This window comes from Manacus vitellinus, unplaced genomic scaffold (assembly GCF_001715985.3).
Source record: "Manacus vitellinus isolate BGI_N305 unplaced genomic scaffold, ASM171598v3 scaffold_39_pilon, whole genome shotgun sequence".
In the NCBI taxonomy this organism is placed as follows: Eukaryota; Metazoa; Chordata; class Aves; order Passeriformes; family Pipridae; genus Manacus; species Manacus vitellinus.
This window is the reverse complement of record NW_021940534.1, coordinates 4261649-4289603: the sequence shown is the minus strand read 5'-3', so window position 1 is coordinate 4289603 and position 27955 is coordinate 4261649. Positions and strand designations below refer to the sequence as shown.

Below are 27955 nucleotides of genomic sequence, written 5' to 3'. Positions count from 1 at the left end.
GTACATATTATGCCTTCCCATCGCTCACCCTAAGATGCTATTTAACCCTCTCCTCTGGGCTAAACCTGTAGGCTCCTCTGCCACCTCCACCACACGCACACCCCTAGCTCCAAGGGCGGGGGGATCCAAGGACTCGGCGCCCAGCTACCCACGGGCACTACAGCCACCTCCCTCAGAATTAGATCATCTTACGCTGATTAAGAGAGTTCAAGACCAGCACAGCTTGACAGCCAGGTCTGCATAAACAAGCCGAGGAAATTTTTAATAGCCCGTGGGAAAGCCGGCTTGCCGGGACCCGGGGCGGGGGCCCAAAGCACCCCAGAGTCGTTCACGGCGCTGACCGGGGGCTCGGCGGAGGAAGTCTGACTTCAGCCCCAAAGAGGATCCCTCATCTGCCGTGGTATTTCGCTCGGGTCTCCCCGCTCCCCGGCCAGATTACTTCCTCCCCACTTATCACCCTGGGGATCGGAGGGAGGGAGGGGGACGCTTTCCGAGCGCAGCCCGGCGCAGGTGACAGGAGGGAAGTCGAAGGGCAGCGCGGGTCCCTGACCCACATAGCGCCCGGGGCACTGCCCTCCCAAGGAATTACGCTGCAGCTCTGCAGCCCCCGGCCGAGCCCGGAGCCGTCCCCTCATTACTGTCCCCCATCCCCAAGATGTCCGCCTGCTGCTGCCGCCGGAGCGGGAGCGCAGAACACGGCCCCGGCCCGCGCCTGCCCGGGGCCGAGATGTCGGGCCGCTCCCCGCATCCCGCCCCCTCCCGCCGCCGCCTGCTCTTGAGTTACCTGGTTTGATGACCCGCGTGGCCTTTTTTTCCCCCCTCCTCTCTGCAATGAAAATCCGCGGCCGGTCACTCGCTCCCCCCCCTCCCTCGCCACGCCGCTGCTCTCCCTCCTCCTCCTCCTCCTCCTCCTTCTCCTTCTCCTTCTTTTCCTCCTCCTCCTCCTCCTCCTCAGCGGGAGCCGGTGTCAGTCAGTCACATCAGCTGCCCGGGCAGGCAGGGAGAGCAATGCCCTGCAGCTTCCGGGAGTGCCAAATAAAGACAAGTCCAGAAGGGGAGAGAGACGGTGACAGAGATGGAGAAAGCAAGCAAAAAGTGGGTGGAGTGTGAAAATGGAGAGAGAGAGAGAGGTGTCTCACGGCAGCGGCTGGGAGTCTGGGGAAATGGTAGTGGTGGAGCATCATGCAAGGAGCAGGGGAGAGCGCTGGTACCCAGGGCAGGGGCACCCACAGCTGCTGGCATGGTGGCCCTGCTTGCCCATCGGACACAGCTTGGGAGAGTGGGAAGTGAGCATCCCACACCACACTGGCCCGGTCGACGCTGGAAAAGGAGAGCGAGGCCCGTGTGGAAACCATCAGACTCCTCACCTCACATGGCAGGGGAGGCTGAGGGCAGCCTCATGTACACCAGGATGTTGCCTACTCTGGGCCGGACTAACTGTGCCAGCCTGACCACTGCTGTAGCTGGGCCCATGGCGGGGCTGATGCCTTCATTCAATACGGCCATGAAATCAGGACTTCTCCCAGCAGGCAAACCTTCATGCCTAGGCCTCGTTTGTTAGACCCTGTGGGCTTCACACCAGTACCCCTGGCCAACGGGGAGCACACATGTTTTGCACTTGTGCAGTGCTTGTCACCACATGGTCCCAAGGGACATCTGATCATCCTCCTGAAATCTGGTTCACCTCCTCGTATCAAATGAGCTGGCTTTCTGCACGGAAGTCTTGGGAGAAGACCATGAATTCACAGCCTCTAAAGGAACAGTTTGTTCTTGAATGGAAGAAGAATTCATTAGTTAGTGGTAATAAAAAAGCCCACATACATTTTTCAAGTCAACCATGTGGCTGCACAAAAATTGGTAGCACATTTCTCTATCAAATATATAGCTTATTTTAGAAGACTTTGTGTTTCATATCTGATGGTTTGACAACACCACTATACAATATGGAACATAAGGATTTGTTTTAATTGTGCAGCAGTTACATGTGGGCTGAGAAAAGTCATATTTTCACAAGAATGCCATAGTTAACAGGAGTTCACAGACCTCACATGCCTCAAGTCAGCATTAAGCAAAAGCAAGCAGACTCCAAGGATCTGTCTAGGATTCAAACTCACTAGTGCAGACAATGTAATTGGCACTGGAAATTGCAAAAGAATTACGGGCGCAGTGTCCTGTATGCAGTGAAATGAACTGCTTCTCCTTGGCATGTACAAACAGCCAGATGAAATCAACAGAACAGCACAAGTTTTAAACCAGAGGGTCTTGTCAAAACTTCCAAGAGGGAAAAGGTATTGAGGAATTGAAAACCTGACTGTAAAAATGCACAGAACATAGACACTATTTAAGAGAAGCAAGAAACAAGCCCGGAAGATCTCATTCTGGGAAAAAAAAACACCAAAGGCTTAAGAAATGGCAAATCTAGTACGCTTAGATTAAAGCCCAAATTCCATATTCCTTACAACTCAGAAGAAAAAAATCCCAACACCTGTGCAGTGTCAGCATGATAGGCTGAAAGTTTAGGATGATAAATGCAGTAGACTTTCTGTAGGATATCAATTTAATTTGAAAAAATGTAATGTAGTTAAGTGAGGAAAAGTTTCATAAGCTCTTGGTGTAAGAGCTCAGTCAAGCACTCCACATCATCCTTTTACACAATAGGCATGTGGAAAAGAAGGAGAAACTACTGGGTAATTCCTTTCCATGGAAAGTCCTATGAGGCTACCAAACCAGCAGATGCCCTACATGTCTAAAACATGTCTGTAATCCATCTTCTCTCTTGTATTCTAGTCCTTTCTTCACAAAAAAACAAGTGAGTTCTTTTTTCTTGTCCCCAGGAGAATTTTGGCAAACTTGAAAGGCTAAGACTAAGGTAAAGGGAACAAAAAGAACTAATAAATTTAATCAAAAGGAAAAAAAGGGGAGATTCAGTAATTGTAAAGTGATCTTATAATATGGAGGAAACCCAGTGGCAAGCATAGATATAAGATGTAGTGCCTGAAAACATTAGAGAAGAAAGCCTTGAAGTTTCTATAATAAAGAAAGGTAATTTGAAAGGCCAGTTCTAGAAGGAACTTAGTAGTTATTAATACAGGCTGAGCAACATCCCCCCAAAGAGAAGAAACAAACAAAAGATATACAAATTTTGGACTTTGCAAAATATTGTATGTGCAAAAACATGGACTAGATGATATGCTATTCTTTCATCCCATCAAGGAAAAAGGCTTGAACAGCAATAAAGAATAAGTTTTGGAAGTGGCATTGGAATTGGCATCAAGTGAAACACTGAGCAAGGAATGGCTGGAAGATCAGAATTTAGGGCTGAGCATTTTGCCCTCAGTGTATTGGCTTAGATTTATATGCAGAAAGTACGTAGTGATTATCTGTATACTTTTTCTAGTGGCAACAGGATTGAAACACTGAAAAAACCCCTTAAAATTCTAATTTATGCTCTAGTCCTCCTGAAATTGTGAGGAGCTCTTCTTAAGCAAGAGGTGCAGTAATAGCCCTCTTGCAGGGGGCTACATTAAAATGAAGCCTAGTGTATTGCATTTACTATAACTATGATTTTTTTTTCATTTTACTTACTGACTTTGCTGCTGCAGACAATCTGTGCCAAGGCTGGCATGTTTTATTCCCTTTTATAGAAGACTGTATTTCTAAAGTTGTGCAGTGATCCCAAAGTACAGATCAGAGGCTGTAGAGAAAGGCTATCAAAATCTCTGTAGAGTGACAACATTGTAACCTACTTAGAAGAAAATACTCTGGTACATCTTTTATTTGCATACATGGTTTTTTTCACAGGCAAAAACTTGAAAATGTTAATTCCTACTTTCCTAGTTATGTTGAAAATGGACTTTCAATGTATATGACTGTAAAATTTCCCTGCTGAAGAAAGTTGCATCTAAATATTTCATAGACGAGTCTGGAGAAAACCACAAATATTTTTGCTCATTTCCTTGATTTCATTAAGTCTGTCTTTGCTGGGACAATGCAGAAAATATTAATACAAATTAAAATTGCAGAAGCAGTTACTGATGTGAAAATAAATTGGAATATCGTGAAAATCTTGTAGTGTGACTTGCTACATCTGCTTAAATAATATTGGAGTGCATTCAGGACATGTCAAGATGCCTTTTGCATACCAAATCTGCTGTTTAGTCTACAGATTTTGAAAAACAGCATATAGCTAATTAACAAAATGCATCTGTGAAGAGCACTTTGTGGATATCTTGTATGAATCAAGTGTCAAAACACACAGGGGGAAAAAAAGGGAAGACTATGCCAAAGAAGTGGACTATTTTTCCTCTTTCAAGCTAGTGTGAAATAAGGCTGAATCTGTCATCATTCAAACTGATCACCTGTAAAATATTCAGGCAGATTCGATTTACATTTAATTTCAAAGATGTCACTCTACTGCTTTTTTATCTCTTCTCTGTATTCTCTTCTCTTTTATGCAGTAAGATCTGGGGGTGTGGACTCTCATAATTGTACCTTAATTAGCTGTATGCTTCTTTTTAGGCATGGCAACATAAAACGTTAAGTAATAAGCACGTGCTTATCATTAAGTATGTGAGTAATGGCATCCCTGTGTAGCAGAACACTTAAGCATTCCCGTTGTATTTAAGCAGCTTGTTGCATAGGGATGGTATTACTCACTTGTTTATAATTCAGGATATGTTTAAGGGCTTTGCTGGGTCCAAGGGGAAATTGTTCTGATCTCACAAATACTAATCTTTGTGACTACTTTTACTAATGTTAGTTTTGTGGTTTGATTCAGTTCTGTAGATGTTTTGGGAAAGCCACTCAGTGAATATTGGCCCTCAGTTCTGCTATGTATTTACATGACATTATCTATTGATTATCATGGGATACAGGCTTATGTTGTATTTTTGCTAAATATCCTGTTTTGTACAGTACTGCATTTTGATACGGATTTCAAATGGAGTTTTGTGTTTTTCATTTAATTATAGGCAGAAATTTGCAAGGAACTTTCAGTGAGGATAATTTGACTGAGAGAGCAAGGAAAGCAAATTTTCCAAGTGTGCGAGTGTAGAGTTGTTGTGCCACCTTAAACTACTCTTCTGCCGTGTATGAAACCTATGGAAACAGTAGTCAAAAGGAATGACAAAGTCCTACTCATTGGTCAGTGTTAGTTTTCCTGTTTTAGAATCTTTAGCATTCCTGTCTCTGTTTTCACCTTTCTTTCAATCGAGGCTGCAGGGATCCTTTAAGAGAGACTGGCAGTGTTCTCTAATGATGCACCAATACAGCTAAACAATGTGAGGTACTGCTTCCAGCTTAGTAGTTGAGTACACAGTTCTGCTTTGACAGAGTTTCAGGACAGCTTTACCATGATGCTAGGTCACTGTTCCAGCTCCAGATGTGAACCATGAAGCATCTTAGTAGGATAATTGCAGCTGGTTAAATGTCCATGCTCTCGACCTTGTCATTGTCGGTGCTTTGTAACCCATCTGTGTCTGAGGAAAATGCAAGCGTACCCAAATACTGCCACAAGTCAAAACCAACTAAAAATGTTTTGAGGTCTTCTTCATGCCACAGCTTCTTTGACTCATTCAAAATGTTCTGCCATCCTTAGCACCAGCTCCAGTCATTTTCAGAATGTGTGGATGGGTCAGACATGGAAGTCTGGTGTTTTAATCTGTGTTTTCTTGTGGCTGCAGTTTTCTCTTATTAGATGGCATTCTTCTCCTTGTTGTCTGCTGCTGTGTTTCTTTCATCACTATGTGTATGGTGGCATCACTGTCATGATCAGAGCTTGTCAAGACTTGTTGTGTCTACATCAGTAAAATGCATCAGTCCTCTCCATGTGCTACTTGCAGTTAAAATCCCTCATTTAGTTGCCGAGGAGGTTCTGCCATGGCTTCTTTTTTTCCCAGTAAATCCAGATTGCAATTTTTTTTTCATCTCCTAGAGATAGAAAGCATAGAGCCAGCTCTAAACTTTTTCCTGGGAAGACTTACAGATGATTCCCTGAGATCAATATCCTTGTTGCACAGGAAAGCCCAGACAGCTGGTGCAGCAGAAGTATGGAAAAATCCAGACACACAGAAAATTAGATTTTTTTTCCTAAAATCTGGGGATATTTGAGATTCTTTTAGTTAATAAATGAAAGGTTTACTATGCGAACCACTGGGCTAAACACTTTTTTAAAAAATAATTACAGAATCATCTGATTCTAGGAAATGGTGCTATAAAGAAAACACCAAATTGTGCAAAATTTGTGGTAAAATGACATTAATTGATAAAATAGTAATGTGGGCAGATAACCAATATGTATTCTGACAGTTATACACTTAGTGTTGTTCCAAGCCTTTAAATAGACTGTGCCCTTATTCAAACAGTGGTTCATAAGTAGTGTAACCCCAATTGTGGTCATTGCAGGCCGAGTAAGTCAAAGAAAAATTGCCTTAGAGACATAATTCCTCTGTTCTTTCACAACAGTTAATTAGCTACTGGGTGACATTTGCTACCCCCTTCTGCCAATGCAGTACCTAGCTGGTTTTGTCCACCTCCAAGCTCCTTTGTGCTGTATGGGTGAGGGGAAAGCAAGGAAAGCACTCAGTCCCTGTTAGATCAGTTCATTCAGGCAGAAAATAAAGACCTTTACCTCAGCATTGTCACTGTGCTTGGTCTGGTCCTGTAAGGACCTGTTTAGCTCTTGACAGGTATCTTCGGTAAATACACTTAATAGCCTAATACGGAGTAGAGCGAGCAAAACCACAAGTTTTGAATGTGACTGTTTATTTTACCGAGTTCTTGAAAAAAATCTGAGGTGATTTATGATTTTCCAATATAGAACTGGAATGCCAGGGGCGACAGCGATGTGAATTTTCTTCTGCTTCTTCAACCTCTCCCTCAACCAAGGACTTGAAGAGCAAGGATATCTCAGTTTTATATCCTCCTGCTAAATGAGACTGCTGGCAAGGATCCTTAGGTACAGTACATTACTTACATTAATACGCAGTTTTGTCAACCTGAATTATTATTTTACAATTTATGGCTATCTAGATTAGATGCAAGGAGCTGACCAGGCACAGCAGCACAGAGCCTAGCACAGTCATTTACTCTAGCTTTTATATTCTCCATGGCAAATGGAGTGGCACCTTTTTATTTTGTAATATTCTGAGAGCTTTTGAAGACCAGATCCCTTCTCTGAAATCTATCCTTCTTAACACATGATTTTCCCATGCATCTGTGGCAAAAGGAGTTCCTCTGTTGAGTGTAGAAGAGTTTGTTCTTTCATAAGAACTTTGAAAGTATAAAGCCAAAACAGGTTTTAGGATAAATAAACTCAAGGAACAGAATAGAATAGAATAGAATAGAATAGAATAGAATAGAATAGAATAGAATAGAATAGAAAGTAGAATTATTTCAGTTGGAAGGGACCTACAACGATCATCTGGTCCAAATAGCCACCTTATGTTCCTATTTTTTTCCCAAAAAGAAGGAGCAAAGAAAAGTAACAAAACATAAAGAAAAGTAACAAAATTTATTCAATTTAATGCCTAAAATGGATTAGAAGTAACTATAAATATTTCACACTGATGGGGTGAAATCCTGGTCCCCCTCAAGTCAGTAAGTGTTTTGTCACTAACAGGGGCAGCATCTCACCCTACGTGTCTGAATTCATGTTTCACTTGAGTAAATATAGGCAAATCATTTCCGTATCAGAAATAATATTTTTGTTTCAAAACTAGTCATTTATTTCATTCTTATTTTCTTGCTTTCCTGTTTTTACACAGGCTCTGCACATACTGCATTGTATTTCTAAAAGCTGTAATTTTTCTTTAGAAAGGAATATTGTTTGCTCTCCTGAATAATTCATCTTGGAGTTCTCTTTTAATCCCCCATCGAATGTGCCAGTCTTGTAACTTCATAAAGGAAAAGAAAGGAAAACAACACTCTAAGGCTGATTTATGAATTAGACCATGAACATTAAAAATACATAAAGCCTTGGTATAAATAAGAAGTTCCGTTTTTGTTCTAGTTCAGTTACATCAGCACCTCTGAAACAATACTATTGGTTGTATACAGTTTTCAACTATTATAATTGATGTATCTTAGAGTATGAAAAAAAGGAGTATAAAAGATAAATATGCTGAAGATTTGCTATTTAGCCTTGAGTTAATAAGGCTAGCAATTTATGTAGGATTTGAAGGGAAAAATAAATGCTTACAGTACAATATAAATTCAACTGTAAATACTATGCAATTTATAATATTTGGGAAGCAAATAGATGATAAAAGAGCTTTTAATATAAGTTCCTATATATCCTATTAGGTTAAAATAAAAAGATTTTAGATGCAAAGGAAAGAGCCTAAAAGAACTTTCATAGACAATCTGTAGCCTACAAATGATTGTAAGGTCTTTCATTAGATTACTGTTATTTGTTTGATGTACATGTCAGATTAGTGAGAGACCTTTCAGCATCCCAGTGAGGTTCAGCTCCATCTTGTCCCTCTGATCTGTAGAGGTCATCTACCTCTACTGCCCAGCTGCTGAGCTGGGATATCTCCAAATCATTGTTGTAGGCAGTTCCAACTCATTTCCCTAGTATAAGATACACTCAGGCATTGCAGCTTGTATAAAGTGTGTATAAAGTATCAAAGCTGTGTGTCTTGTGGTATTTATAAAATGCCAAATGGTAATAACCCCAATAGCTGTGTATTGCCATGAAGAATGTGTTTACAAAGTCAGACCAGTATTGAGGGCACTTACCTGTGCCACAGCATATAAAAGGTTGTTCCATGTATATGTGCTGACCAATCCTGAAATGTCAGCCACTCCCAACCACCAGCTTCATTAGGCCCATGATAATCAGCCAAACCAGTTTTGCTTCCCTGTGGTTGGCTGCATGGTTGTGTGGTTTTTGTCCATGGCTTCTGTCACCTCCTGCGAGGTAATTTAGAGATCAGCAAAGTTGGGGGCCTTCAGGGGTTGCATTTCAGCAGTAGCAAGGAATGAAATGTTGTAAGTTCTTTTGCGTAGCGCTTAATGAAAGGGAAATAAAGTGTGTTAGAGGAACGATGGAGTAAAGTCTTTTGGGGAAGCAAAACATAAAATGGCCCCCCCATTAATGTTCTCGGAACCATAGACCGACCTACATCACCAGTTGTGGTGAGCAACACATATAATCCCCTAGTCATTCATAAGTATTTATAATGGTTCACCAGTGTTAATGTCATAATGTTTAAGAAATTTAAATACTTCTGAAGTGCATATTTCCCAGGAATCTTCACGGTATTCATATCAGATCTTCCTGAAACCCTTTTTTTTAGTGTTATTTAACAAATTTACTAGAGAACTGATGTGCTTCACATATGGGAGTTGGTTGAGGTTGATTTGTTCATTGATTGCCCCGATTTTTGTGAGACACAGATCCCCAGTCAAAAGGTTGTATGTCTTCTGTAGTAATTTACTGTTCAATTAAGAAAAGCATAACAGAAGGGACTATTATTGTTTTGATTTTATTAGTTATTTTGATGTTTGTTACTACATTTTTCCTCTTTCCTGTTGTACAAAAATACAAGCAAAACCTAAATTAAAAGTTACCATGTCATGTTTCTGACTGTTGGCTGGGTGCCAACAAATAACAAGGTTTAGAACAATTAGTTTCATGTGCAGGGGAAAGTACACATATATCTTCATGTTTCCTGATACTCTCCAGGAGGAAGATGATGAGCAAAAGCTCAGCTCCTCAGAGGTGTTTAGATCCTTTTCAAAACCACATGTCAGTACAGACACTGGATAGATGATGGGCAGCGCCAATATGCATCTGTGTGTGTCATGGGGCTGTTTTTAGCAATTGGAAGTTCATACAGGAGCCTTTACGAGCAAAACAGCTGCTGATTTGAGTCCATTTTTGTTTGAGGGAAAGCCTCAGGTTTAAAGGTCTGTTTGTTCTAGGGTGATTGAAGTCAGCACAAGTTTAGTCATTGATTCAAGAGAGCAGGTGGCAGTTCTTAGGAGTCCACTCCTGTTCCAGCTGAAGGCAACTCAGTCGCTGCCATTATTTAATAGAAGATATCTGTAATTCAGCAAATAATTAGTAAAACTGTCCTTAAACCTTTGTGCAGCTGAATCAGCTCACCTTTGTAGAAAGCCTTTCTCATTGAGACGGTAGGGCTATTGACAGGAACGGCAGTAGCAGCTGCGGTGTGGGAGAGTGTGTGTGTGTGTGTGTGTGTGTGTGTGTGTGTGTGTGTGTGTGTGTGTGTGTCTTGCCCAGCAACCTCATTCACTGACTGTGGATTTCACCTCCCACGCTCCACCTGCGAAGGGCGTGTGATTACTCAGTTTCTGTCCAGCAGCAATAGGTGCAGCCTGGTGTTAATACTTGATTGGAAAGCAGTTGCAGTCTCTCTTTCCAAAATCTTTGGATGCTAGGAATCCGTGTCCAGCCCCCCTTATGCAGTGTTCATGACCTTCAGAATAGGTAGAAAGGTGTGGTTGCATGCAGAATGATAAATACAAATGAACCAGTATTATATTAGGATTGGTTTGTCATATATATGTAGATATAGACACATATGAGTGACCTATTTTGCATAAGGAATTGCAGTACTAAAAGTCATAGTAGTTACTTCTCTGTTGTCACTATACACAGTGAATTGCAGAGTGTGCTGTAAAAATAAAGAACACAGAAACATCTATTTTTCTCTCTTACTCTTTTTCTTTGCTAACACATTTTTAAGTTTGTAACTTTATTTAAAGAGAAAGGACCACATTGTCTGTTCTTTAATTTTATTTGATTTGCATGATACATAGAATATAGAATATATAAATACAATGTATAATAGTTACACAATACTTAATAAAATACTGTATGTTTAATAGAAATAAATATATTTAATATGTATAAATAAAATATTGTGTCTATAATATATAAGGTATATAACATATAATATATAAAAATAACTCAGAGAATCACAGAATTGTTCATACTGGAAGGTACCTCTTGAGTTCATCTAATCCACCTGCCCCTAAATGATTTTTTTCCCTCAAAACTGAGCAACTTTTTCATTTCAGAAAGGGAGTCCTTTCATGCAGTTTCTTCTGCCTTATTTAAACCATTTAAAAGATGTATCTTTAAAAAAAAAAGAAACCAAAGATAAGAAGATAAGTTGTATAAAGTATATAATATAAATGCACTTTTTAGAAAATTTGAAATAATTTAAACCAAAAGAATGATGATGCAGTTCAGCAGTGAAAGCAGCTATCGCTTCTTTGGAATGAATAATAATGTGATTATTTTCTTACAGCATCTACAACTCTGTATCTGAGTTATTCTATGATTCTTTAAAATAATCGTTCTAAATGTGGGTGTTTTACCTCTTTAAAAACTGGTTTGTTCGTCCCATGTGTGAGCCACACCCTGAAAAAAAGAAAAGCTTTGCACACCTAATTTAAGATTTAACCTAGTATCAGTGTTAAACCTGTTTCAGTCAGTTGTTCTCATACTTAAAATGCTGTGTAACTCAAGGGTTTCTATTTATTCGTTTAGCAAATCAATTTATTTGAATCTGCCATGGCTTAGAACTTAATTCCTGCAGTCCAAGGTGTGTAGTGTGCTATTTTCACACTAAAAATCATTGGGGAAAAAATTCACTGTCTTTTTAGTTTGTTTGTTTTTCACTGCATTGAATGTAACAAAAAGAAGGCAGCTTGGTAGCACTGTAGGCTAAATTCCCATAATTGTGCTCAGAGCAGACATCAGACAATCAGACCTCCTCACACAGACACAGGAACCTTCAGCCTTTCACCTACGTGCAGATGGTTTTATGTGTTCTTACAGTGCTTTTCAGCAATGTCTCAGTTGCTGATCACCAAGAACTGGACTGGTATCACTCCTGATTGCTCCTAGGCTTCTGAAAAGGTTTTGTGGGAATTTAAAAAAAGGCTTATTAATTCATGTTGCTTTAGGCTATCGTGATGCCATAGTCTAAAAGATCCTAGCTTTAGAGCTACAGAATCCCTGGGAAGTTCAGGAACCTGACTCCGCGGTGACCTTTTCTGAAAGAAAGGTCAGCATGCCACAGACAGACTTGCCAAGTCAACTGCTTTTCCCTGTAGACTAAAGCTTTGTGGTCTTATCCCCAGATCTGTTAGGAAACTTGGCCAAGCTACTGCTTTTTGTTGTTTCAGGCACAATATGTGTGTTGAAAGAAGTTTCATACTAAGTGAGAGTGATTTCAGCAAACGGAAGTAAACTTAGGATTGAAAGTGCTTAAAATCCACCCTGTGGCTCTGTATACATAATTTCCAATTTTTTTACGGTTTTTATGATTTTCTGGATTCATTCATGGGATTTGGTTCTGTGCAAATCTCACGCTTCCATTTTCATGCTTGTTCTCCTTTTGTTCTCTCAAAGCTGAGAGAGTTGGGACTTATTTGGCACATTAGGGACTGATCTTCCAACAGTTTGGATTAGCTTGGGATCAAAAAATAACCTAATTACTGACACCTCATTATTGTCAATTCATTATTTCCTATGCCAAAGAGTTTTAAGCAGAGGGGGTTAATTGCTTTATTTTAGGGGAACATTTTTGGGGTACAAAATCTGGGCAGGCCATTACCAGTTACTTTAAACACAATCACAGAAATGTTTTGACAGTTGGAAGTGGCTTGGGGTGACAGCTTTGCTTTGACAGTGGCTTGAGGCTTTTTGGTTTTGACTCAAGATTAAATTTTGGCCAGAACAAATGTGTGATCTTCCCATCCTCTTTATTCAAACTTCTCTTAGCGAGAAGTTGCCATTAATACTGAAAAGACTGCAAAACTTGAAGATTTTATTTTATTAAATTTATCCAGTACAATATTTTCACGTATTTTCCTTTATCTCTGTTCATTTGCATCTTAGATTAGAATACCTATTTAGGGCAAGAACTGTGTCTTCAGATAGTATTAATCAGGCAATATATCTTTGGAGACAATTATGTAAATTTCTCCATTAATATTTTAGAAATGGATTCTTACCTGTAACAGCTGTTTTTACCTATTACATGTTTCAAGTCAGATTGTCAGTTCTTCTAGATCTCCAGACCTGTTCAGAAAGCTGCAGAGATCTGCTGATTTATAGTCACTGTACATCTGACCCAGCATTCATGCAGTTACTTCACTGATATATAATCTGAAACCAGGAATGTGTGTGCTGCTAAGGATTTAATACTTTATTTATGTGACTACCGTAGCATAAGTATATGCCAATCAACTGTGGCTTCTATATTGAATATCGTCAGGTCATTGTCCAGTCATGCCCACACAGACTCCCTAATAGACACTGAACACAGATATGGCATTGGGAAGTGGGAGTTCTGAGGTGCTGACAGGGATGAGTGAATCATGGACTAATGCCAGTCAAATATGTTACTCTCTTATTTTTTTTTTTAACCTCAGAAACCTCAATCAAGGTACTTACAGCAAAGTAAAATATGAATATGTCAAATTCCTATGTGAGTCACAGACCAGATCCTGTGGATCAAAAGCTCTATGGCTGAACGTTGCACTGGGCTTTATAAGGACAACTGGCACTTGCAAGTGATACTTGTTGTTCTGGGTTCAGATTGCTCTACAGTGTTGCAGTTTAGCACAAATATATTCACCTAGAATTTGCCATGTGCTCTAAGGAATGACTTGTCATCAAACCCGCACACCAGTAACTGTATATGCAGTGAATAAAGATAGATTGTTCCTGTCTATGACAAAAAGGCAGGGGAATATACGTCAGTTGGCCGTTTAGGTTTGTTATGATTCAGTTGGCTCAATTGACTCAAATCAAATTTTGTGATAATTTCCCCATCAAGTTCCATCTGTTTCAGAAGGATGACAGATCTGAATTTGTGGGACTCCTGTCCTTTTGTATTATCAGAAGGACATAGTGACGTATTTTGAGTCTGGCAGCCCCACTGGCTATTTTGGCTGATGGCATGCAGGATCAAGTGGTATTGGCCATTATCAGTTCCACACGTGTTGTAGCAGCAAACATTTGGTTGACTCTGTGAGTTGTATCTACTGACAGTACATTTGTTGTGCTGTCCAAAAAAGAGAGGGATACTAGTGGTAATGTACAACATAATGCTCAAATTTATACAATCGCTGTGTTTCAGTAATTGAGGGAATGTTGGATTTTATAGCATAATCCCAGATCAGCTCTGAAATTCTGGTGCAGTTTAGTGAAGAAATGAAGCTTTCTAGCACAATTTTGCTTATATGCCACAAGTTTTTACACTTTTTCACAACTTCTTAAATAACCCATCCTTTTTCTAAAAAAATGCCTGCTATCTTCTTTTATCTGAGGTCTTTTAACAAACAGACATACTGTATTGATCTGCTGTCTTGCCTAGGTAAAAATGGCCATTAAAACCACAGTAATTCCAGCTCAAGTAGTTTGAAATAACTTGTAATAATCTGCTCTTCTTTTGAATGTGAAAAATGTCTGTATTCTTCTAGCAGGGTTTGTGGTTTTTTGTTTTTTTTTTGAATAACAGCCACAACAGAATGTCACAAACTCAGTGGAACCTACAGAGGGATAAAACCCCCACGGATACAGAGTTTATTTAAAACTCCCCTCCTGCACACAGTCATGTGAGGCGTTTGCATTTGGAGCTCTGTGTTACCCCACCTGTGTGTTAGTTACCTGGTAGGCACATCTTTTATGTTCCACAAGTTATCTGGCTCTCGATCCACACACAGATGCGTGCATGTATATTGGCTCCGCAGTGAGCAAAAATGATCAGAGAACTGGCAGACTGAGCAGCAAAACACAGTAGAAATGTTGAAGAAAAGGCTACGTAGAAAAGAGTTTTAGATAACTATGTTCAGCTATGTGTGTAAGTGAAAACAGGCATCTTTGTCTCGACACTGAAGTTGTTGATTAAAAGAAGATAACCAGTATCTAAGAAATACATGTTGTATGCATAAAATGAATGCGTTACATACACGTTTGGTATCCCACAGCATATGTGAGATAAATTCAATATGCAATTGAATGTGATATTTTTTACTATATTTGGTTAATTCTTTCATACCTTAGTACTTGATGGTAGGGATTCAAGTCTGTGACATCTGTTCCTGACTTACAGTCTGTGGCTTTTAGAAAATTACAAATGTTCATTTGCAAAAGCTACACGGCAAATGTATCTCATGTAATGTAAACATTGTGCAGCATCCTCACTGTCAGCTCTGTTAACTAAATGCTGACACTAGATTTACAGAAAGCCTTGAAAATTACCCAAATCAAAAATACAGTTCTCTCCAAGCACTTACATTGTGCACTTCCATTCACCCTCATAAAAGAACATTTATTTGGACTACATACTTACAGAACTTTGATATAACAATTTTTTCCAGAGAAAATGTTTCAAACAATGAAAAGTGTGGTGGTATCTGTTCCTTCCCTTTTTTTATTTCTTCTTAGACATTTCTTTTTCTTCTTTCAAGAACTAATTATTGGAGACATCAGCTTTTACAACTGGCATTTTCATAATTTTGAATAAAAATTTTCACAAAATAATCTTGATTTTTCTGAAATGGAAATTAGGTGACATATATTGTGAATATATTCCAGTGGTTTCAAGTGGCCTAACTGAACACAGACTATGCTCACAATTATTCCTTACTGCCAATATTCAATATCATAGTTAAGGGTGTATCTTTCAAGCTGATAGTGATTGTCCTGTGAGTAAGCAGCAGAGTATCATTGCTGTTGATACAAGATATTCATAATTTCTTGTGTTGCTATATTGCTTTTATGATTGTCTCTATGAACTGTCTTTAGGATTTAGTTCAGTGTTAATCAGAGAGGCAAAGCTAGGCAATTTCTGTCTTATACTATATTATTAGTATAAGTACTTATATTTTATAAGTACTTATATTATTTGAAGAACAAAAAAAAACAGCAGAAAATCTTTTACATAGAAACAAATAACACTACAGAAGCAAACTTTACCTTAGGTGAGCTAGTCCCCCTTGCATCCCTCTACAAGCAGCAGAAAGACACTCCTCTTGACAGTAATTCAGAGGATCTATGAGTCTCGAACACAGAGCAGGACTAGGGAGATTTCTCCCTAGAGTAAAGTTAAGCCTGTGGAAATGTCTCTCAAGTTTCTCTATTAGAAACAAATTCTGCTTTACGCCAGACTACAGCATTCAGTGCTGGTAAAATGTAAGATGGACAATTACAGCATTGGCATTATCTGCCAGGGCTTGTCTAATTAATTGCAGGAATGGGAGGACATGTTGTCTTTTAAATTATTTTTTAAGAAGGAAAGTACTTAATCCCATTTTTGCCATTTGACTTGATGCAACACTAGATATAGAAAGTGATTCTATATTTTGTATACTGAATATATAATCCCATTCTCATTTCTCACTGTCAAAGATATCTAGTGATCTCATGTGGAAAGTTCAGAGTGCTGTGTCACGGTCAGTATATTTGGTTTCTTTGGAACTAGGCAACCCCAACTTAGTCTATTCCAAATAACAACATTTCTTATTAATAGGGTTCTTTTTACAGTATTGATAGTACTTGGCAGCAACGGAGAATTACGTGTGCTAGATGATGGCCTAGTTAATTGCGGAATTTGATTCTCCTTTATCTCCTGAGCTGACTTTCAAATTCTTACTCTTTTTACCTGAGAAACATTTTGCAAACATTAGAAACCAAACTGTGAAGGAACCCGGGATTTTTGTTCTCAGGTCTGGTAACAATCTCATGTCTTGCAAAGATCCCGCAGCTGTTCTGACTTTAGGGGCATTTGAAAACATCCGTTAATGCACCTTATTAAAATAATCTCATCTGAAGACAAGACTGTAAGACCCAGTACAGATCTCTGAAGGTATCTGGAGAGCTCTCCATAATTTCACTGTGCTGTGGAGAAGACCACTAGACCCTTTAAGAGGGAAACTGTTTTCAGTCAGTATGAAAGTGTCTGTGATTCTGTTAAAAATGTCTCTTCCAGCCTCTCCTCTACTTTTAAATCTGGCAATTCTATGCTTGCTTCTCTCCTGATCACTGTGGTGACTTAATTTGTTCTTAAATTCAAACTGCAAGCTTCTCTAAGCATTTTTCAAAGCCTTTTGATACAGTTCCTTTCTCCCTCTAACAACTTCAGAATGAGCAGACAGATTTAGAAGTCCTTTTTCCTCTTCCTGTGTGTCCTGGTTTCATCTAGGTAGTTGTCATCTGGGATTAAACCATGACACTGCTAGGAGTTTCAGAGAGAATGGAAGAAGGCAAGCAGAGGATCCTTCCTCCACAGTGGTAGAAGAAGGTTCCTTTCTCAGGCACTTCCAAACATGTGCCTTGTTGAACAGCCTGGCACAATGTTTATAAATGGATTTTCTGGGTTCATGACCTATTTCAAAAGAAGTGCTGGAAGCCAACACATTTTGTTCTGTCTTATCTGGGTACACTGGGCACCTGTTACAGAGAAGATTCTTCACCCAGGCCTCTCCACTGGGTAAATTTAAGCTTCTATCCAGGTAAGAAAAGGTCTTGAATAAAAAGGAACAGCCCTGGGTGAATCCCATAGAAAGTAAGATGATATGCAGATAAGATCTTTGGTGTTTTCAAAATTATTATTCTTTTCTGAACATTCAAGCATGTTTATTCATATGACACTGTTAGTATTCCATAACTTTTAAGTGCCTCACATGACCAGATTGAAATTTAATTTTGAGTACATTTAATTAGATAGCGATTATATTTTCCTATAACATACAAGTTTGGGACAAAATTTTACCAACCATTTTACATGAAAGCATTACCAGCTTTTTAAAGTGCAAGCGAATGCATGAGAATCACCACCAGGTGTGTCTAAACTGTCAGTTATGCAGTTAAGAGGAATTTGTGTATAAATTTTTTTCTTGACCATGAAAGTCAAAGGATTCATATGTACCAAAGTATGTTTCTTAAACATACATAGAGCATTTTCCGTGTCAGTTCCAGAGGCTGCAGTCTGCAAGAGTAGTGTAAGGACTGGGGATGCTGTTGGGCTGAAACTAGCTGAAATTGCTTCTACATTTCAGAGGTTTTGCATACACTGTAGGAGATTGGGCAGTGCCTAAGAGAACAGAGAACAAGATACGTAAGATCTGTGAAACAGTAAGAGGTGAGATTTGATTATGTGGTTGTAGATCATTGTATTTTTACCACCTTGGAAACTTAGCACCATGCTCTCCTCCTCCTCCTCCCCTCAGCTTCCTAGCATTCACCAATAGCAAAAAAAATCCCCATTCAGTTTGGCACATGAAAATCTTGAAAGGACGCGGATGAGATTCCTATTAGGGTTTTGGAAATCTGCTGTCATCCCATCAGCCCACAGAAACACTCCAAAATATCATATTCTGGGGGAGAGAATGGAAAGTATCTAGAGCACCAAATGTGGCAGCTGGAAACAATTTAAAAAAATACATAAGATGGGTAGGCCAGTGTTATGAGGAGTAAGAGAGGCAGCTGGGAGATTTAAAAAGGAAGGCCTGGGAGCAGCTGAAAGATGCCAACAGGCTGTTAGTGAGAACATCTGAGAGAAAACGTGCCAAAATGATAAGAAAAACAGCTGGAGAAAAACAGTATTTCAAAGCCTCTGAAACAGGGATGGATATGCAAATTCTGCTAACTATTGAATGAGTAAATTAATTACATTTTTTTTCTTTTCTGCTTTCATAAATTCCTCTTGTTTTCTCAAATGACCTCCTTCTGTAGAACCTGAAAGTGACCTTTTCTGCTGTGTCTTCCTCCTCTTGACCTTTTGGTTCTTGGTTTTTCCTCCACAGAAAATAGGTGTCTCTGAACAATCCTGTTCACTTGTTGATAGGATATTAAGCCAATATTTTAACTGTTTATTTTTCTATTTCCTGACCTTATTAAGACTTTCCCTGCTTATCATTCTGAATGTGAAAACCTCTTGGTGGAACACCATTCTCTGTGAAGGAAATGCACAGGTAGCAGTTGATTCTAATAGCTCCAAGTCTCACTCTGGGTAGGGCCTGTAAGATTTAGATGGCTTTGTATTGCAGAGGTCTAGCTGGAGGAGTTGACAGGCTTGAAGAGTCTGATGAACTGCCTCTAGAATTTGACAGGCTCTAAAACAAGTTTGTAATAAGAACGTGGTGACTTTGGGAAGTAAGCTATAAAAATACACAGTGGAGCAGATTTTCAAGATTTTATGCATTACAGTTGCAAATGTAATTTCTTATGTATTTTATTATACACGCAGCTCATCGTTTACTCATATCTGATTACATATTTGAATCTAGTCTAGGTGTGTGCATCAGTGATGTAAAGACATATGCCAATATCTGATAGAGTGGCATGTTCTCTACCTTTGAAATTGTGTCTCTGCTGTTTTTCATCTGTGAAAGCAAGAGACAGTATATATGTACTTTTCCCCCCCATAGATCATAAGGAACAAAGAGCTTATGTGAAAAGAAGAGTACTGGAGAAGATCTTAATAGATTCTGTCCCATCAAAGACAGAAATACAGCAACATAAAAAGAGCAAACATGCTGTCTAGCTTCTCTGAAGCTGTTTGTTAATGACCTCCAACCAACTGGAAACTGCTAGAAAGCATAGTCTCAGCTTGAAACCTGAGAGAAGGAACAATAGCAGACTGAGAGAAGGATGCAAAGCAGGTGAGAGTGGAGATGGTCAATAATTATTTTACAACAACATAGCTGTAATTGGGCATCAAATTCTTGATACCTTTCATGCTACCTGACATACACTGTAGTGTCCAGGAAGAACAACAGCAGTTTTGGAGGACATGAAAATAGATTCACAGAATAATAAAATAATAGAGAAAATTGAAAGGAAGAGAGGGTATAAAAATGCATAATAAAATATATGGATCATTTTTTGAAAGACATCCGAATGATTACCACTTATGATTGCTAAAATATAATTCAATATGTAGCCTATAATAAATATTTTAAATAAGGAAAATAATAAGGTCAGGTCAAAATATTTACAATCTAGTCTGATAAAATACTAAATGAGACAGAAAGCACAGGTAGCACTTTCCCTTTTCCAGGGAAAGTTTTGCTTATCTGGGGTAGGGAAAAATACTTGGACTGAGTGAGAAGAAATGTTCATGGTGCAAATGAATTGCTTCTGAAGAAAGCATTTAAGTGAAATTTTCAGTCACCTGAAAGCCTTTAACTGTATCTTTTAAAATAAGATCTATTGTTTTGGAAGCCTCTGATATGATATACCCCAAACAGGAACAATTAAACAAAAGCATAAACTTGCAAGAAATTCTACATATAAGATGTAGTGTTGCACTTTTTATGCTTATGTAAATTTTTCTCTTAGAATAAGAAATTTCATCTTCCCTTTTTCATTTTGTCCATGATTAGCAGTAGACTAAGCAATTTATTATTCTACATTCTGGTGTAAATACAGATGGCCTCTGCTTTAAAAAAACCCACAGCTTTATGAGAAATGAGTGCAGGTGCACTTATCTGAAAAGAAGTGAGATAGTGGATTTGAGAAATAATGGGGGAGGCACTGCCCAATTGTTTTTTTTCAATGTATTGCCTTTGATAGTTGAAATAACTCTGCCTTCTACACATCCTGCTTTTCAGCCTGTAGCCTGAGAAGGTCTTTGTCAGTGGCTTTGCACCACCTTGTGACTCAGGAGAACTCCCCCCCAAGAAAGCTGCCCAGGTTCATGTAGCTGTAAACCTTGAGAAAGAAGGAGGATTTCAGTTGCAGAAAGAAGAATGCCTTGGTCTGTGATATTTTTAGTTAAAATGAGGCAGTGGTGGAGAGACTGAATTTGCAGGACCTCCTACATCAGCAGCATGCACCTATAAATACAGATGAGCTGCTACAAAATCTACAAACTAGAGGTGTGCTTAGGCAGCTCCATTTAAATGGAGTGTGATAATTCCATTTGTAGTTGGCATGGGTCCCCAATGTGATGCTCTTGAGTGACCTTATTCAAAACTTACTGTTTCTCAAACAGTCCTGAGGTGGAGCGCTTTCTACCCCTCCTCAAGAATGAGAACAACATGAGAAATTTCACCACTGATAGTTTGGTTCAAACTCTGGGAAATCAACTGAACATCACTTGAATATTTCCTTTCCCCCTCCTCTTCTCTACACTAAGTCATTATCAGAAGAAGACCCAAAGTTCATCACACACATGAACATGTTACTGCCCCTTTCTTCTTTCTAGCATGTCACATTGAACAGCAGAATTGTCCTTCCACTAAACCCACAAAGATGTTGGAGCAAGCCAATGCCTGGTAGGACACAGTGCTGCTCGGAGGGTTTATGTGCAACTTGCTCTGCTCAGCAATAAGGCTTTAATGAGTTGTACTCTGGGGTAGCCAAATGGTGTTGCAAATACAGGTAATCCTCTGAGTACCAGGATCAGGGAACAGTGCAGTAAAATAGTTCTTTTTTCTTGAGCTCATTGCTGAATTAGGAATTAAAAGTCAATTACTATCACTTAATCTTTTACCTGTATGACTGACGGAACCTGAGACTTTGCAGGTAACAATGCTTAGATTGAAAAATGTCCCACTGAGAAACAATTTGTTTTCCTATTGGCATATATATATTTTGTCCTTAGGAGTCACCAAATGGGCAATAACTACCGTCGTTCTCGGCCAGTTAAGACCTGGAATATCTCCTCTTAGCATTTAAACTCCAGACAATTGTACCATCCTGATAATCACAATAAATAGCACAATAAATATTGAGAATCCATTGAAATATTTTGATGTTTGCAAGTAGTGACACTTCCAGTACCACCGAGCAGACTGTACTTCTTACCCCTTTGGAGCAAACCTCTCTGGCCTCCAGCAGTTCTCTCAGGAAATATTCATGCAGATCTATTTACAGTCTGGACCCTGGCTGGATATCAAGCTCATCTTGATTGTGTCCAAAGCTTGCTATTCTGTTCTCTCTGCAGTTAGCAACCAAGCTGTCCTGCTGAAACAAAGATCATTAATACAGTGTGGCTGCATTTCAAATAAACTATAAAATCCAGTAGAGATTTTACTTCTCCCTAATACTACCATTCCCTGCTTTTAGGAAAGCCAGATTCCTTGAGGTTCCTCCACACACTGTTTGTATCTCTGCCAACCTGTATTCTTAGAGAACTGCTGGCAAGCACTAGTCCCACTGTCGGGATCAGGCCAAGGCGCTCCATACGGTTTGCATTATATTGATGACAAGACACAGGATCTTCGAAGCCAGCTTCATGTGTTGAAATTCCAGTGGCCACCAAGGCCTTCTTTCCCTGGAAGATGCTACATTACTGTTTTGTTTGCCCTTTGACTAGCCTTTATTAAGCCAAATCAATGCATTTGCGCAAAGAAAGCCTTTCAACTGTGGTGTGCCCTTCTCAGGCGCCCGCTTACCTGAGCTCCTGCAGCCATGTCAGGGGCAGCTCCATCCAACACCAGCCCTCTGAAGGCTGGTGGGCACACTTCTGTTTCCACACTCAGGCACAGTTCTCAGAGCTTTACATTAGATTCTGATTTCTTTTGGCAAGATCCCAGGTGTCGTTAGAATAGACAGGAGAACTGCTATTCTTGATAAGGTCAGAGGAAAACCAGTTTCTAGACACAAGAGTGTACATGAAACTGGTGACATTTGCAGAAGAGTAAAGCCCGGAGATCTCTTTACTCCCTCTTACATGAAAACCAGTATAAATGATGATGGCACTCAGGTTAGTGAAAACATTCAGCTTACAGAAAATGAGAAAAGAGTTTCCTTGATAAAGTAGCTCTCTAATGGAAAAAAAAGCCAATATTGATGAAAATCAAGAAAGAATAATGCATGAACTTGCATTCTGTGATACATAAGACTTGGTTTATGAAGAACAGTTTTTCCTTAAACAATGTTCATAACATAAATTCATATAAAGGAATGCACACTACTCTGTAACTGTAATTGAAAAAGAAATTGTGAACATTCCTTATTGCACTAATGTACGACTTCCCATCTTCCAAGGCTAGGAAGAGAACATACTGGATAAAGAGAGCAGCCCACTTTTAAGGTTCTTCATTGCTAGTATGACGAAGAAATTACCTCATAATTGGGACTGTCCATCACTTGAAAAAGCTTTGGCCATACCTTGAAACAAAGCTAGTGCTTCAGCTTGGTTATGCTTGGGTTGTTCTTGCTCATTTACTTGTCCGCATAAAACACCACGGCTAAACTTGATGACTTTAAGATCTTTTCCTAACCTAAACAATTCTATGATTCCTAAATTGTCTGACTACCTTCAGTGAAAATAAGATTTTCCTCTAGACTGTCATTATTTCTATCTCCATTCAGAAACATTACCAGTGAACAAATTAGCAGATGAATTCCAGCAGTTTGAACAAATAGTCAGGGAATCCCAAGTTTTGGCAACATCATGGTATCCACAGCCTTGAGCAAGTAATCAGTCCCTCCTTTGAAGCAGCTGGAAAATGCACTGACGTGTTTCTGTTGAAAGCCATTCAGTTGTAATGGTTCTTGTCAGGAAAAAATAAGAACAATCTGCTCTGGTACTTGTAAATGCAGCGATATTTTGCTTTTAAACAATTTATGATTTTTTTAAAATAGGGTTTTTTTAAATAATTAAACCACAAAATGTTTTAAAAATTACCCAATTTTTTTTTTCTGGGAGATAATTTCGTTTACTGCAGGGTTTTAAATTTTAGCTTATTTTTGTCATCACTACAAATCCTGACAACACCACCAACAAAAAGTACAAGTTTTTCACAGGGTGGCAAAATCCCTTGCCTGCATTTCTGGATAGAAATGTGTTTTGTTCTTCAAGTATGTGGTAAAGATCAATTCATGTCCTTGCAAGTGCAGTGACAAAACATTTTTAACAGCCTAATAACAGGTGATGGATTCACTGAGCTTTGCTTGTGACCTACCTCTGTCAGTTTTGGTATTTTGACATCTTTTTCTCTGGTTCAAATGGAGTCGACGTACTCAGAAGAAGGCGAGCTGCAGATGGAAAGAGCTCTTTTGTAGAGACTTTTCCAGATTTCATAAATTTTTTGGTGAAAGACTATGGGGTTTTCTTATCTTACCCAGTTTAAATCTTAAGTAGGAAGTGAGTTGGCACCTGCAAGAGTCTTTGCCTTGTATAGAAGTGGGGGCACGTCACCCCCAATAGCCACCTCTAGAGAAGGGAGAAGAAGCAGCAGGCACAGTGAAGTCTAGTCCAAAGATGAACACAAGGGTACTGAGCTAAAGATTATATATTAATCTTAGAGACCTCTCACCAATTAATTTGGATAGCATCTTTTGACTTTCAGATGCTTGATGATGAAACAGTCATATTCATTTTCTCATTCTTTGACAGTATGTCAAGCTTATTTTTTCTCATAATTTTACTCTGATCTTTGGAGGAAAAAAAGTAACTGCAAACAAGCCCCCAAAGCCCAACTATTAGTCATAATAAATATTTTGTAAATTCGCACATAACCATGCTATTTTCAAAGTCCTCAAAAATCTTTAGTTGCTGCTGCTGTCTGCTGTTTTCTTGGTTTTCTTGGTTTTCCTAAATGAAGTATATGATAGTATCTTGAATCTGTTGCTTAGGATCATTATGCCCAGTAATATGGTGGCATGAATGTAATAAACCAGCTTAAAAGAGTATTTCACCATTGTTTTCAGGGATGAACAAAAAATGGCTGGATGTAAACTTATTGGATGGCTCCTGCAAGGTAATTTTACTAGTCAATAAGCTGTAATATTAAATGTATTGTAAGGCTGAGTGATGTTCCTTTTCTGGCATTTTTCCATTCTTCCCATTCACATTTTGGTGATAATTACAAGGTCAAATTCTGTTATAATCCTCAGTTTTTACTTGTTCATAATATTTTCATTAAAAATTTCCTAAGTGCCTTAGATTTTTACAGTCAGATTTTGCCCAGAGACTGCTTTATTGCTAGTTTGAGAGTGTGTAACCTAATAGTTTGAAGTTCAAACACAAAAGTTAATGGCAATCTGAATACACTGCCTACATGTTTATTTATAACAAAAACTTGGAAGATAAATTGAAATTGTACAGAAGACAATTCAACAACACGTGCAGGCTCTTGGTTCAGAATGGAATGCTTTTTCTCATAAGGTTTTGAGCATAACTAGGGAATTGCTCAGTTTAAAATGGCTCAGCATCTGCTGAAAAAGACTAAGAGGTGCTTTGAGTGGTTGCATCATTATTTTAATCCTAATATAGTCCTTTTACATGTTTGAAAAATCCAAGAAAAATTAGAATCAATGAACTCTAGTGCTGCCAAATTATGTTCTGTAGTTAATAGGAAAATACAAATATTATGAAAAATTACAATTCTGGCATACAAGTCATCAATGTAACCTTTTAAGGTATTACATCCTTTTTAGTCTACACATTCCTTAGCAACAGTTCCTTGTTTTGACTTCTCCCTCCCTCTGTAAGGAACTCAGCGTTGGTCACTTTTCAGTATAAAATCTCTTCTGAAGGTTTTGGAAACAGAACTGGAAATTGTATTGTGGGTATTTTCTTGCTGCTTGCATATATGCCATCTCTCAAGTAAAACGATAACATTTTCGCTGAGTATTCAGGTATATCACAATTGGATGCTGATATTTCTCAGTTGTTTTATTTTGGTCCTGATAATATGAATTATTGGTATTTCATGTATGTGAGATGTTACCTAAGGTGTATTTTATGCACGAAGGTCTGTTCAGCTACTCATTTGTCAAAGAGTCAGTGTTCACGTTGTATGCCTAAAGCTAGGTTTGCTGGCGGAGCTTGCACATTCACATTTTTGCTGATGTTACTCATTCTGTCAAGTTATAGAGCCAGCATGCAACTGACCTTTATAAACTGAGTCATAAACTTTTATTCTGTTCCCATTGTGGCTTACCACAACACAGACCCCTCCAGGGCAGCAAGCATTCCCCTTCATGCCTTCCCCTGCGGTGTCTGTTACCTCCAGATGGAGGTAAGAGAAGGCCCAAGGACATTGTCAGGGGTGCATATCAGTAGGGAGAAGATGCTTTCTTCATCCTATATCAAATAAAAGGTTAGTGTACCATCACTGTGCTCTGCCTTCCTCTCAAAGGGACTTTTGGTTTTAATTCCTACTTGATACCATGTCTTGAAGGCAAACCCCTTGGAGCAAGACCAGAGTAGGGAAATAGGAGAACAGAGCAGAAAATGGCATTTGTTGTTTTCTGCTCACCTCCCTGCTGGCTGTTTACACGCTTCTTAGCAGAGAGAGCATTACAGTGCTCTCTGCAAGGTCACAGATCTTAAGGTCAGGTTGCAAAAGGCAGTTCAGCAACACTTCTCAGCAGCCAGGCTTTAAGCACTCATTAAGAACAGAACATGACAGCATCAGCCCAGGATGTTAGCGAGTGTACCAGTTGTGGGCAACTGAGTTTCATAATTGCCCACAGTGAAATGAAGTGAGACCCTAAGACCAGGAAAAATCTTTTCTATAATTTCAATTTCACTGCTGCCTCTTTTGCAGATGAAAAAAAGACCCGTTTTGAGGATGAAAGAACAGCTCGAATTCCACAGTCAAGCCTGTGCTTCTGCTGAAGTCACTGTAAGAGTGACAGCTGCAGTAATGAATTTCAGTATGAAGATTATATAAACATCCTCCCATTCCTCAAAGAACTGGTCAAGACTGTCATGTGTTTCACACAGGCTTCTTTCAGACATCAGGTAGCAATTGCTTTTGGTCATTAGTGGCCTGGACTGATACTGAAATGTTAACTAGTCCTAAAGGTTACAAAACCATCATCAGCTGGATCTGAGCAGCTACTTCAATGCTTCCCAGTTCAAGTACTACATGCAGGAAGGTATTGTGACCGTTAGGTTTTTAGTAACACTACTTTATGATTGTAGGAAGGGTTCAAGGACAAAAAAACTGTCAGGTGTGGAAGGGGATTGATTCAGGCACCTCTTGAAGAAGCTCAATCCACATACAGACCTGGTGGGCTGCACCCAAAGGTGCTGTCATTCTGAGGCTGCTCAATATCATCTCTGAAAGGTCATGGAGACTGGGGAGGTCTTCCGTGACTGCAGAAAGGCAGATGATGCACCCACCTTCAGAAAGTGTGTGAAGGACAATCTAGCAACCTATCAAACAATGATGGTGTGAGCAATCTTGGCAGAAATTTCTGGCCATGTGAAGGAGATGGTGGCAATTGGGAACAGCCAGCATGGATTTACAAAGGTAAATAATGCCCGACCAACTTAATTGCCTCTTGTGATGAGGTGACTTCATCTCTCAAGGAGGGGAAAGCAGACACTGTTATCTACCTTGAGTTTAGTCAGGCTTTCCATGTAGTCTCTCACAGAACCCTTGTATCCAGTTTCAGATGGTCCAGTCTAGCTTGGCAAAAAACTAACTGAATCATTGGTCCAAAGGGCTTATGCTCTGTCCAGAGGCTGGTCACAGTGTTCCCTGTGGGTCTGTCTGGTCTGATACCTTTATCAATGACTTGGAGGAAGAGATAGGATGCAGTACTGTCATTATACTTAATGGAGGGTAGGCTTGATATACTTGAGACCAGACCTGCCATTCAGAGGGATTTACACTTGCCAGAGGACTAGGTCAACAGGAACATCATGAAATTCAGTCAGGACAAATAGAGAGTTCTTTATCTCAGATGGACTGACCCCCAGGGCTTGGTTAGCAAGCTAAAAAGGACATGGGAGGCTTGGGGCAGGCTGAACAGGAGTCCATAGTAAACTCTGGCACCAGTGAAAGTGCATCAGACTAGATCAACAGGAGAACAGATGGCAGATCAAGGGAATTGATTATTCTGTTTTACTCAGCACTCATTAGACCACAGCTGGCATAGTGGGTTCTGTCTTGTGTCTCCCAGTACATGAAAGCTGCTGATAAATGTGAACAATTCCATTGGAGGGTCAGCAGGATGGTTGGAGGTTGAAGCATGAGAATTGTGAGGAGAGGC

At 39.4% G+C, this 27955-nt stretch overlaps 1 protein-coding gene and 1 long non-coding RNA gene across 4 annotated transcripts in view; one reads left to right on the top strand and one right to left on the bottom strand.

The window, feature by feature from the left end:
* Positions 1–886, bottom strand: part of CAP2 (cyclase associated actin cytoskeleton regulatory protein 2) — a 68305-nt gene extending 67419 nt beyond the window's left edge. Inside the window, 1 exon segment of the mRNA XM_008922283.4 lies at positions 785–886. The gene's annotated coding sequence lies outside the window, so the exon portion shown is untranslated.
* Positions 284–26729, top strand: LOC108640615. Of its 3 annotated transcripts, none has more exons than XR_001921317.2 (4): positions 284–400; positions 6818–6955; positions 24656–24705; positions 26500–26729. It is a non-coding gene; the product is annotated as an uncharacterized LOC108640615 (long non-coding RNA). The 3 variants fall into 3 exon arrangements; XR_001921318.2 differs by lacking the exon at positions 284–400 and adding an exon at positions 4930–5142; XR_001921316.1 differs by lacking the exon at positions 284–400 and having other exon boundaries at positions 6133–6955.
* Positions 26730–27955: the final 1226 nt, after the last annotated feature.